At 39.1% G+C, this 12,433-nt stretch overlaps 1 long non-coding RNA gene across 1 annotated transcript; it reads right to left on the bottom strand.

Moving 5' to 3' along the window:
- Window positions 1–7,842: 7,842 nt before the first annotated feature.
- On the bottom strand, window positions 7,843–11,419 carry LOC309392406. The gene is made up of 3 exons (XR_014175439.1): window positions 11,281–11,419; window positions 9,330–9,550; window positions 7,843–8,051 (listed from the first exon to the last, which is right to left on the bottom strand). It is a non-coding gene; the product is annotated as an uncharacterized lncRNA (long non-coding RNA).
- Between the last annotated feature and the right edge of the window lie 1,014 nt (window positions 11,420–12,433).

The raw sequence follows: 12,433 nt of genomic DNA on the forward strand, positions 1-12,433 counted from the left end.
TGCTATAACAGTTATTTCAATGCAAATAATAAACCCTTCAAACTAATTCAATTTTTTTGCATAATCTTCCCAGGAAAACTCTCCAGACATATAAAGTGATAAAAGAATCCCACTCTGAAATAAAAAATGATTAGAACAATGAATACTGTGGACAGGGAAAAAAGCAAACATGAATAAAATTATATTCATACATATATATTGTGTGTGTGGAGAATTTTGCTGATTTTATCTGTGGTGCCTTTGATGTAAGGGAGAAGGGCGATGCCGTTGTCCTGTTCTGTAATTCGGTTTTTGGGGGGAGTCTCCCTTTGGATTAGGTTGGTAATTGTTTTTCTTTGGAATCCATTGGAGATTAATACATTTGTGACAGTGTGTAATTCAGTCTCCACAAACACAATATCAAGATAGCCTTCAACACTGACCAAAAAATAGCCAACATCTTAAGAAACCCCAAAGACAAAATCCAGCTAGAAAACCAAGAAGTCTACGAAATACCATGCAAAATCTGCCCTGCAACATACATAGGACAAACGAACAGGAGAATAAATGCATGCATCACAGAACACAAGAATGCAGTCAGAAAAAAAGAAAAAAATCCTCTCTTTTCCAGCACCTTAAAGCTACAAGACATGAAATTAATTTTGAAGGAACCAGGTTAATCTCCAAAATTGAACACTTCAACAAGAGAATAATTATGGAAGCTATCGAAATAGAGAAATACCCCTACAACATGAATAAACGTGACGATACCTCCCACCTACCAGACATCTGGAAACCAGCCCTGGTAAACAGATGAGCCCCACCCACCATCCAGGCCATTACAACACAAAACAACAACGGACCCACAGCCAGCACCAATCAGCACCAATCTACCAATCATGATACAGCCACACATCCAATCAATCCACTTACTGAAACAATGGCAGCACTCCACACACACCCCACCAAGATTTATAGAAAGACGGCAGCTCCGGCCACGCTTTAAGCCAAAAACACCAGCCTGAAGATGGCGAGTGAGACCTCGCTGAAATGTTGCCAAGACAATCTCAATCTTACACAGGAAAAGACCCGAATACAACAAGACCAGCATACCTACACCCGTGAAAATCTATGAAAACATACATACATACATGTGTGTGTGTGTGTGTGTGTGTTGTATTTGTGCTGATAAATAAATAAAGGGAGACTAGTATAGATCTATTTCAAGCTATTTAGCTCTCCTCAGCTAGCCATACCCTTAGTGGGACTTGAACCCAGTATGGGTTCAACTATGGCTATCTGATGAGAGCTAGATAGCTTGAAATAGATCTATACTAGTCTCCCTTTATTTATTTATCAGCACAAATACAACACAAATATAAAAAGGCAACATTAAAAATAAAAATATGGTTGCTGGTTCCGGCAGCTGACGGCGACGGGCAAGTTTTGCTCGCCCCGCACTTCCCCGGTGGGCTCCCCACTCCTTGGGGGGCACAGGACGCCCCGTAGAGGCTCCTGCCGGAAGAGCGGCACGGCGGGGGATCCCCTGGATCGGCGGCGGCTGGGGGGGCCCGCTTTGCTCTAGGCACCGGGGACCATGATGGAGGACGCTCCGGCGTCTTCGCTGTGAGGCTGACGGAAGAAAAAGACAAGCAGAAGGACGCGGCTACGGTGTGGTGAGGCGACAACTCCCTCTCATTCCCTTAATTGACTTGGAAAAATTGCCAGCAATTTAAACTTTTTTCGGCTTGGCTGGAGAAGCGCGGCTAGAGGGAGGGGGATTTTCCCCCCCCCTCGGACAGGTGGCTTGAAACAATTTGCTCTCAGCCCCAAGGGAAGGAGGAGGGGGGAGAGCCAACTAAGGATGTCACGCTCCTATTAATGGCGAACTTTGAACTTAAACCCATAATGGAATGATGATCTGGAAAGTTTGGAAAGTTTGAAAACTTTGTTATGCCTCTAAGCCCGAAGCTGGCAGGGCAAGATGGCACACTTCCGTTGTCTTCATGAACTGTAAAACCTGACTCCACCTTTAAAACTTCAGACTTCTGGTCTTTGTCTCCGTGCTACTCAGACAAATCTCTTGTTGACTGTTATCTCCTGGACTCCCTGGAGTGAAAAATTTAACTCTATTGCCAGGGTGATTAGAAAATCCTCCTCTGCCTGAACCTTCTGTCTCCTGGACTCTCCTGGCTGTTCTACCTCTCTGACTGACCACTCTCTACATTGACTGAACTCTTTATTCTATAAACAATGTCTCCTAAAAAACCACCTCCTGGAAAGCCTGGATTTGCTGCTTCTGCCCCGACATCTGCAATGTCCAGTCCTAGTACACAATCAACGATAACAGCTTTGATGCAACCTAAAACTACAGAGACTGAGTTTCAACAAATGTTTCAGCAACTCCTACAGGGACAAGAGGAAATTAAAAAACAGCTAAAGGAGATGAAAGAAGAAATTAAAGAGAATCAGGCTCAAATCAACAAATCTCACAGAGACTGGATCTCTTGGAGGGTGGGACGGCTGAGATGAGGGAGGGGATGGAAGGGGTGCAGAAGGGGAACAAAGAGCTTGACACCCAGCAGATGAAAATAGAATTTGAGAGAATGTCCTTTTACCTTAGATTTCAAAATGTGGTGGAGGCAGATGATGAAAACATAAGGGACATTATGACAAGTATTTTGGCTGAATACATCCAGAGAGAGAAACAACAGATGGGGTGGGAAGTAGATTTGGTTTATAGAGTGAACTCAGCTTATGCTAGAACACATAACATACCCAGGGAGGTACACATTAAATTCCTTAGAAAAAGCCCAAGAGATGAAATTCTGAGTGCACAAATGGGGCAAGAATTGAAATACCAGGACAGGCAAATAACCATTCTGAAACAGATTCCCAAGAAAGTGAGGGAAAAAAGAAAAAGCTATTCGCAGCTAGCGAAGAGATTATACCAGAAGGGGATGTGGTTCAGATGGCTGATGCCTGAAGGTATGCTAGTATTCTGGGAGGACACAAGAGTTAGAATCAACACACCCATAGAGGCACAGGCCTTTATGGAAAAAAACAAAGCTCTCTTAGAAGCTCTCTGTAGATGATCCTACACCAGATACACAGGACACGGGAGGGGCCGGAGCTCTGCCAGTGGGGGGAGATGGGGCGACACCGAGAAAGCTCAGATCACAAAAATGAATAAGATATCTGCTTGACATAAATTGACCGAAATTATTAATTGAACCTATATGCTGACTATATGTTACTATTTTATAATGACTTCTTTGTAAATGTAAACTTTGAGTATGGAGGGAGGGGGCACCTACCGCACACTGCAACCACCAAAATTTGTACCTTTCCATTACCTTTTTCCCTGTAATTTTTTTAAAAAACCAATAAAACTTTGTTTAAAAAATATATATATGGTTTTCTGCCTGGATGGTTTTCTGTAATGAGCCGAAGGACAGAAAGGGGGAGTAGTGAGTAGTATTTGGGCATACCAGGGGTTGTAACACAAATACATACACACACACACACACACACACACACACACATACACACATACACACAAAAACACATATACATACAAACATACATACATACCAATAAAGGTGAGTAACATTCACCATCAGTAAATCACATCAGTTAGGCTATAACTAATAAGCTATTCAAAATATTTAAAATCTGAAAATAAAAAGATCTTAACTTGGTGTTCCAATAACAGAAATTAACTCACCTATGCATTCTGTTGTGTTGGGATAAGTATTCCAAAAATGGGGAAAAAGCTTTCTTAATTATAACTAAGGGTTACATTCAGTGAGAACAATATTCAAGGGTTAGTTCCTAAACCAGTTTGAAAGCTCAGCCCAATGCCAGGTTTACGATGCCCCCAGGCCACATTGACTGATGTTCAGAGATGGTATTTAGCATGTTCTGACCAGTTCTGGAGAACCAGTAGCAGAAATTTTGAGTAGTTCAGAGATACGATTAATACCACCAGTGACTGGCCCCGCCCCCATGTATTCTCTGCCTCCCGAGTCCCCACTGATCGGGAGGGAATGGGGATTTTGCAGTAAACCCCCCCCCCTTTGGAGTGGGCAGGGAATGGAGATTTTTACAGTACCCTTCCCCTGCCACGCCCACTAAGCCACACCCGCCAAGCCATGCCATGCCCACCAAGCCATTCCCACAGAACCGATAGTAAAAAATGTTGAATCCCAACACTGCCAATGCTGTCACCGCCCACTACGAAAAAATATTCATTTTAAGAATGATTTAGAAGGAGAGGCCACATTGATGCCACCTAATCTTTTGCACCTGGGCCAGTGCTACTTAACCTAGCCCATATAAGTCAGGGGTGGGTTTGTCCCGGTTCAGCCCGGTTCGGCCGAACTGGTAGTGGAATTCAGGCCTCGGTCGCAGAACCAGCAGTGACCCAGGTCTGCCATGGTTCCTTTGCCGCCACCGGGCCACTGCTGGGCCGCCGCCGGGCCATTTCCATTTTGGTTTTTATGACTGCTGCGCATGCGCAGTTCACTGTAAATTGATCTGCGCATGCACGAAGAACAATTTGCATTGAACGGCACGCACACATGCAGTGTGCATAGTGTAGTAAAACCGGCAGCAACCAACCCCTGATATAAGTATATAATTTATGCACAGAAGTTCATGTAAGTGTAGAGAAGCTAAGAGAGACCAGAATAATGAATGTGCTTTCCTCTCACTAACTCTGCTTGAATTAGAAATTGGCTTGTCTGAGATAGTTTCTCAAATTACTTTCTTGACCTGGGTTCAAGCCACTTTTATCTGATCACTGCAACTTAGCAGTGGTTCTTCCTTCTGTACTTCAAGGATTCATTCCACACAAGCCTATATTATTTAATATAATTTTATCTCCCACACTTATTAATTTATTGATCACATTGTGATCAATATGAGATCAGTATGTGAAGTATGAGTGAGAATAACCTAACAATCACAGTGTTAAGGTGGAAGTGAGTAGTGGATAGCATCAGATTCAAACTGATAATATTCAGCTTCAAATTCCATTGATCACCTAATTCAATGTAGCTATAGGACCCCAGATCAGGAAACTTGTTCAATTCAATACAATTGCTGTGAAATTAAATGAAGGTACAAACAGAATTACATAGAACACTGAATTATTTGGAAGAAGCATGTCATAAAAAATGTATCGCTAATAAAATAACTACAGTAGAGTTATTGATATTGTTCTCTACAGAACACAAACATGTCTTTTATTTTTTTCAAAATGATATAAAGCTACAAAATTGTTTTCTTTTTCAATTTTTGTTCATGTGTATCTCATACAGTATAGTCTTACTAACATGGATAGCAATGTATTCTCTAGAAATCCATTTTCCCCTCTATTTAATTCCACAAGCCAGTAGGGAATTGTTGTATTTTCAAGAGTTCAGCTTGCAAAAAAAGCTAAAAATAAAGCAACTTTTCTTGAAAGGTTTGGCCTCCCAGTCTCATATTTCAGAAATAAGGTTATGTCTGGCCTTGGCTGTAGCCTATTGGGAGTTTCAGAGCTAATATAAAGAAGTCATGTTAGATTGGGCTGGAAAAAGATGAAAAGATAAACTGCATTCCTTTCAAGCTAACAAAGCTTTTATTGAAAGTTTTAATTTTAGCTTTCAAAGCAGTGGTGAAGAAGGAGACTATCCAGCATTTAGACATAAGAACCAATTCCTGAACCAATTTTAATTTGAAATCATCACTATTCTTAATCATAGGATCAGTAATTTTATTTTATTTTATTTTATTGAATTTATAGACAGCCCCCTCTCCCCAAAGGGACTCGGGCGGTGTACAGACCACAAATAAAACAATATACAAAACTTAAATATTTTTAAATACCCATAAAACCGATTAAATGATAGGCTGTAAAATATAGTTAAAAATTAAAACAACCTAAAAAATCTACCCCAAAATTTAAAATACAGGCTAAAGGGACACAAAAACTACAGTTAGGCCAGGCCAGCTAAGTTAAACAGGTGGGTCTTAAGTTTCTTACGGGAGGAGCGGAGATCGGTCGTTATTCTAATATCGGGGGGGGAGGTCATTCCAGAGGGTCGGGCCCATCACAGAGAAGGCCCTACTCCTGGGCGTCGCCCGCTGGCACTGCCTAATTTACCAGCAACCTATCCCAACAACTGGGAGATGACATATAAGTAACTTATCAGCAACTATGAATGTGGATCTCTCATTGTGTTTATAGTCATAACAAGTCAACAAGTCTGTTTGTTTTCAATCTCCACCAATTTGAAATGTAATATGCATACTGGTGTTCTATTTTTTAAATTACATTTTAAGTATATAACACAAATATTGCTTTGTAATAGGAGAAGGGTAAACTAAGTTTGTTCTCCTATGTAATGTCCACCCTTTTACCATGTAAGAGAAGTATTATGTTCAGAAATAGCCTGTTTATAGAGACACAACTCATCTATTGTAATATCACTGAGAGCAAGAATGCTGTCTTTGTACTTGTTTGTCTCTTGACAATTTAAATTAGGTTGCTGAATGACTTATATAGAATACAATGGCAAAGTTGTCACAAAAGCATGTTAATTAATGTATAACTGATATTTGACAGCCATTGGTGAAAGGTATTTTTTACAGGGTTTCATTAAAACAAAAATATAGATTAAGAGGCCCTTTTCTTGATTAATGTCTCCTGTAACTACAAGATGTGAGTTCTGGATGGGATTACAACAGGGTGGAAACAAAATTAAATTTCTATCAGTGGGTCATTTACAATGAATACTTGAGTAAGCACTAAAGTAATTAGTTTTTTCATACATAAAGCAGAATATAAAGATGCTTTTTTACTCTAGGGTAGTGACGCCATAATTTAACTTTCTCAGGCAGTGCTGGTTCAAGATCATTTTTAATTGTCTGAAAAGAACTAAAGAGTTATATGCATAAGAATCATCTATTCCTTATGTATTTAAAGAAAACATGAAGCTTGGTGGGTAATCATTTTGGATTAATGGGCACATTTGAAAATTAAAGATTACGGGATGGATGTTTTCACAAAATACTTTCCAACAGATGGCAGTTTCATGACAAGAATATTTTTGAGAAAAGGACCCACCTTCAAATAAAGCTCTGGACTGCCTTTGCTTATTATTTTTATTTTTAAGAATGACCCTGGTCTATGTAGAGCCAAGGCAGCATTAAAATTGTTCTTATTTATAACATAACCTGCCTTGCTACTCAGGTAGATGTCACTGGGAAAAGATGGCCCTTCAAATAATATTCTTGTTGTTATTACAGGTAATCCTCGAGTTACCACACAATAGAGCCCAAAAGTTCGATTGCTAAGTGAAACATTTGTTAAGTGAGTTTGCCCCATTTTATGACTTTTCTTGCCACAATTGTTAAGAGAATCATTGCACTTGTTAAGCTAGTAACATGGTTGTTAAGTGAATCTGGATTCCTCATTGACGTTGCTTATCAGAAAGATGCAAAAACTGAGTAGAGTAGAGTAGAATAGAATAGAATAGAATAAAGTAGAGTAGAGTAAGGTAGGGTAGAGTAGGGCAGGGTAGGGTAGAGTAGAGTAAAATAGAACTTTATTGTCACTGAAATGTACACTAATAAGCATATTTAAAATGAAATCCTATTGCATTCAACTCTCAAAAGATAACCATTATGCATATATCCACATACACAAACATATATGACACAGAGAAACATCAGTCTAGTTTGAATGTATACTTATACGTGATGGGGAGCGGGTGGGAAATCCTGTGAAGCTGATCATATGACCCCGGGAATGTCAGCGTTCTAAATACCATGCATGAAATCAATCAGAGACCAAGGCAGAATCATCCTTAAAGTTCCAATTTAATCATACAGGCATGTTAGCACGTCTATGGAATTCCAACTCTGATTCTCTTCCTGGAATTCCACCCAGTTGAAAGTTCATGATCTATCCCCACACCCCATAATCCATCACATGTTCCAATCATCATCTTCCACGCTGGCATCTACACCCCTCTGCTTCTGTCAGGTGTCGAGGTGCGGAGACAAAAGATGACCTTGAGCTTCTAGAAAGAATGACAACAAAACATTCCACAATTCTACTCCTTTCTATTCCCCCCTCCCAATTACTACACTAATGAAACAGCATAGGAAATTAAAAGAAAGTGTGGCAGGCCAAAGATCCTAAAAAGAACACAACTACAGGCCTGACAGGGATATTGCAACTATCATAAATATGAACCAGTTGCCCAGCATCTGAATTTTGATCAAGTGACCATGGGGATGCTGCAACAGTCATAAGTATAAAAATAAGTCATTATTTTCAGTGCCATTGTAACTTTGAATACTCATTAAATGAACTGTTGTAAGTCGAGGTCTACCCTGTATTGCTGGAGGTTTGGTCTTTTGCTTTTCAGCACGTTGCTCTTCTATTGATTAAAAAAAATATTTTTAAAAAATAAAGGAACCTTGGTAGGTGTTAATGGCAATGTCACCGGCATTTTCTTTTATCCTTTCGGAGGATGCTGACAAATTACTCCTCCCATTTGCTGCAAATTCTGCCTTTTTAATTTGCATTTCAACATTGGAGCTTGTATTGCAATGTTGCCGCACACATTTTATTGTTTGCCATTCTCAATCTCCTCAGGCTTCTGTAGTGTTTTATTCCAAGGCAGTACATTCTACATTTGCATTTGCAACATTCCTATGCAGTGAATTAAGCAAAAATCCATCTCTCTCAGTGTAAGACCAATTATCTGTAACCAATTGGGCTATCCAAGTGCCTGATTTCTCTGATATATAGTCTGGTTGTATGTAATTGTCCATTATGATAATCATCACTACCATAAATACAGGTAGCCTTACGTGATGGAGTGCACACTCATAATTTTATTATGTTCCCTTAGAAATTTTTTAAGTAAAAATGATGGGTAGAAAAGTACTTTAAAAAAATTGCAAAATGTATTATTGCCCTGCTGGGTGGAAGAAAGCAATGACATCACAAGAGAAAAGAAACATTAATGACTTAACCTTTTAATCTAAAGTGATACAGATTTACAGAACATTTAAAAGTACTGGAATCCTTCTAAAGACAGAGCTATATTGTAAAGCAGGTACATTATAGCAACATTACAGAGACCAAAGTCCTATGTACAAGACTGTGGAAGGCTACTAAGAACCCAATGTGTCATAAACTCAATCACATGGTCAAGCTTAGGCCTTTATTCTTAAATAGCAATAGCACTTAGATTTCTATACCACTTCACAGTGCTTTACAGTCGTCTCTAAGCAGTTTAAAGAGTCAGCATATTTGCCCCAACAATCTGGGTCTTCATTTTACTAACCTTGAAAAGATGGAAGGATGAGTCAACCTTGAGCCGGTGAGAATCGAACTGCCGAACTGCTGGCAGCCAGCAGTCAGCAGAAATAGCCTGCAGTACTGCATTTAACCACTGTGCCACCACAGCTCATGAACCGTGGGGAACTCATGAACACTTGTATGCATATCTACAAAATTCATACAGGACATTCTTGCACTGCTTGGCAAAGTCTGCATTGCGGCAACCTGATGGAGAAGTACAAAAAGGAGACAAATTGCAAAGAGAAGAGGTCAAGCAAGGCTGAACACTGTCAAAAATGAAATTGTATGAAAAATAGGCTGTTTACCTCAGCTATTTATTTCCTTCTACAACCCTCTAGTTGCTTTTCAACCCCCATTGAAAGAATAAAATGAGGTTGAACAGCCCATGAGAAAGGAGAGGAGGCAGGGTCAAGAACTGGAAAAAGCTGCTCTTAAATTTTTAAGAGGATGAGCAAAACACCACTGCCAAGAGTGAAGGGGGACATTTTACATTCCACTGACTTCCTTCTTTCAATGCTATTATGTTCCTCAGCGTGCTGATGCAGAAAAGTAAAGAGGCAGAAGTTTCAATCTGAGATTATAAATATTTACAATTATTCGTTTCTTATTTCCAGATGCCCAAACTAGAATTTATATTAATGTAGCGCATTTTCCAGCCTTATAAAGTCAAAGTGGCACCTTGTAAGAGGGAGAGATCTGTAAGACGGGATCAGTGGTGTGCGCAGAATACTGAATGTCCATTGGGACAGAGAACAAGAAGCAAGGAAGAGAAGAAATAGAAAAGCATGTTCTGGAAAGGAAAAGAACTCTGTATGCTGCAACATTTGCAACAGTTTCCTCTTGTAAGATTTTTATTCCCATTTAAGTCAAGCAGGGGTGCCCAATTATGAAAGATACCAATATTATGTTACTTGTTGATTTGGGTGCCAACTTTGGGAAAGGAATAGAAATGCTTATTTTCAGGAAAGATTTTAAACCAAGGGAGGTAAACCTATACCCCAGAGGGACATTCATGATCAATTAATACCACCATCCATGGCTGTCAAAAAAGGAAGGATAACTTAACTTTATGGTGAGACATGAACACAGAAATGACAGCATTTTGGGGAGAAGGGGGGAATGGTTTAAAATATCTTTTTTTAGTATGCTGCAGTAAGTCAACATGGATGAGTTAATGGGGCAGTTATCCTCACATGCCCAGAAATTGGGATAGGAGAATTGATGCTGTGGTGCTCTTTTTGCAACAGGCAAAAGTATTCTGCCTTCTGCTTCCTCGCCTTCTCTTAGCTGAAAGTTCTGTCCAGATAGTGATTGGTTGATTACTATCATTTAATTTGACCAAATAAAAGCTCATGTAGTTTGTATCTCAATACTGTATAACAGTATCGCTTTCTACTACTGTACCCCCTTGGGCCCACATACCCAATTATTTCCAGCTTAAGGACAAAACCAGAAAATCCTGATCCCTTATTCTTCATATGGCTTTGATGATTTCGTATTTATTTTTTTATATTTGTTTCACTTTATCTCCTTACCTATGATAACCTTTAGCATCCTCCAAAATAGTAAGGATAGCTCTCATGTCTCCATTGTCTATTCTTGATGGGAAACCTCAAGATTTCTGCTCAGAGTTGAAAGCCAAAAGTTTTTAATTTAATTTAATTTAATTAGCACTTCTAGACCGCCCCCTCTCCCAAAAGGGACTCGGGGCGGTGTACAGTCCATATCAAAAACATCATAAATAAAATTTAAACAATTAAAATTATTAAATGGATAAATACATAAATAAGAGGAGGATAAAAATAGACAGAACTGTAATTGCTAAATGAATAATTTAAAATATACAGAATTTAAAACCCCAGTGTCCTATAAAATTAAGTCCCCTAAAAAACCAGTAGGAAATATATATGCCAGGAGGTAAGTAAAGTAAATACCTTAGCATGCAGTTCTCCCTACCATCATGACAATCTCATTTAATGGATCATTTTAGTCTGCCTTGTTTCTATAGGAGGCATGTCCAACCCACAGCTCACAAGTTGCATGTAATCCTGGACAGCTAGTAATGTAGTCCTACAAAATTGTAAACTTTTAATATTATTATGTGATTTTTAGTGGTATATTATATACTGTATTAACTATTAATTATCTATTAACTATATTAATGGCCCAAGACAATTCCACTTCATTCAATACAACCCAGGCAAGCCAAAATATTGAATACCCGTGTTCTATATTCTATGCATGGTATGCAGGAGAAGAACCAGTCCTTCTCCTTCTAGAACTAGAACTAGTTACAAATCTGAATTACATCCACCCTTTTTCTAAATACACCCATTTCTTAATACATGCTCTTTATTTTCTTCTCTTCATGGAAAGAAATTCAATTAAAAATGAAATTAAAAGCATCAGAATGAAAGGCAGGTAAAAATGCAATCATCACATCATAGAATGTGATGAAAATATGGACTAGGGGTGACATGATAGCAGTGTTCCAATATCTCAGGGGTTGCCGCAAAGAAGAGGGAGTCAAACTGTTTCCAAAGCACCTGAGAGTAGAACAAGAAGCAATGGGTGGAAACTAATGAAGGAGAGAACCAACCTAGTATTAAAGAGAAATTTCCTGACAGTTAGAACAATTAATCAGTGGAACAACCTGACTCTAGAAGTTGTGAATCCTCCAACACTGGACGTTTTAAAGAAGAAATTGGACAACCATTCGTCTGAAATAGTATAGGGTTTCTTGCCTAAGCAGGGGTTTGAACTAGAAGAACTCCAAGGTCCCTTCCTCGTCTCCTCTCCTCTCCTTTCTTTCTTGTCTAACAGAAAAGAAAAAGGAAATCATTCTGTGGATAGAACTTGGTGTGTTTGACAATTTGAGGTAAAGAATATTGAAAATCAGGTATGATCACTTCAGGGTTTTCATCTCCATAGGTGAAGCTCAAGGATTGCTAGAGTTAGGCAAATTCAGCCTTCCCTAATCGAGCACCTTCAAGATATATTGGCTAGCTGTATGGCGCATTGAATATTTAATATTTTCATTACCGGGAGTGGAATGTAAATTAAACACTAAATCTTGTCAATTGTCAA

The sequence above is a fragment of the Natrix helvetica genome, assembly GCF_964273705.1.
Source record: "Natrix helvetica genome assembly, chromosome: 5".
In the NCBI taxonomy this organism is placed as follows: domain Eukaryota; kingdom Metazoa; phylum Chordata; class Lepidosauria; order Squamata; family Natricidae; genus Natrix; species Natrix helvetica.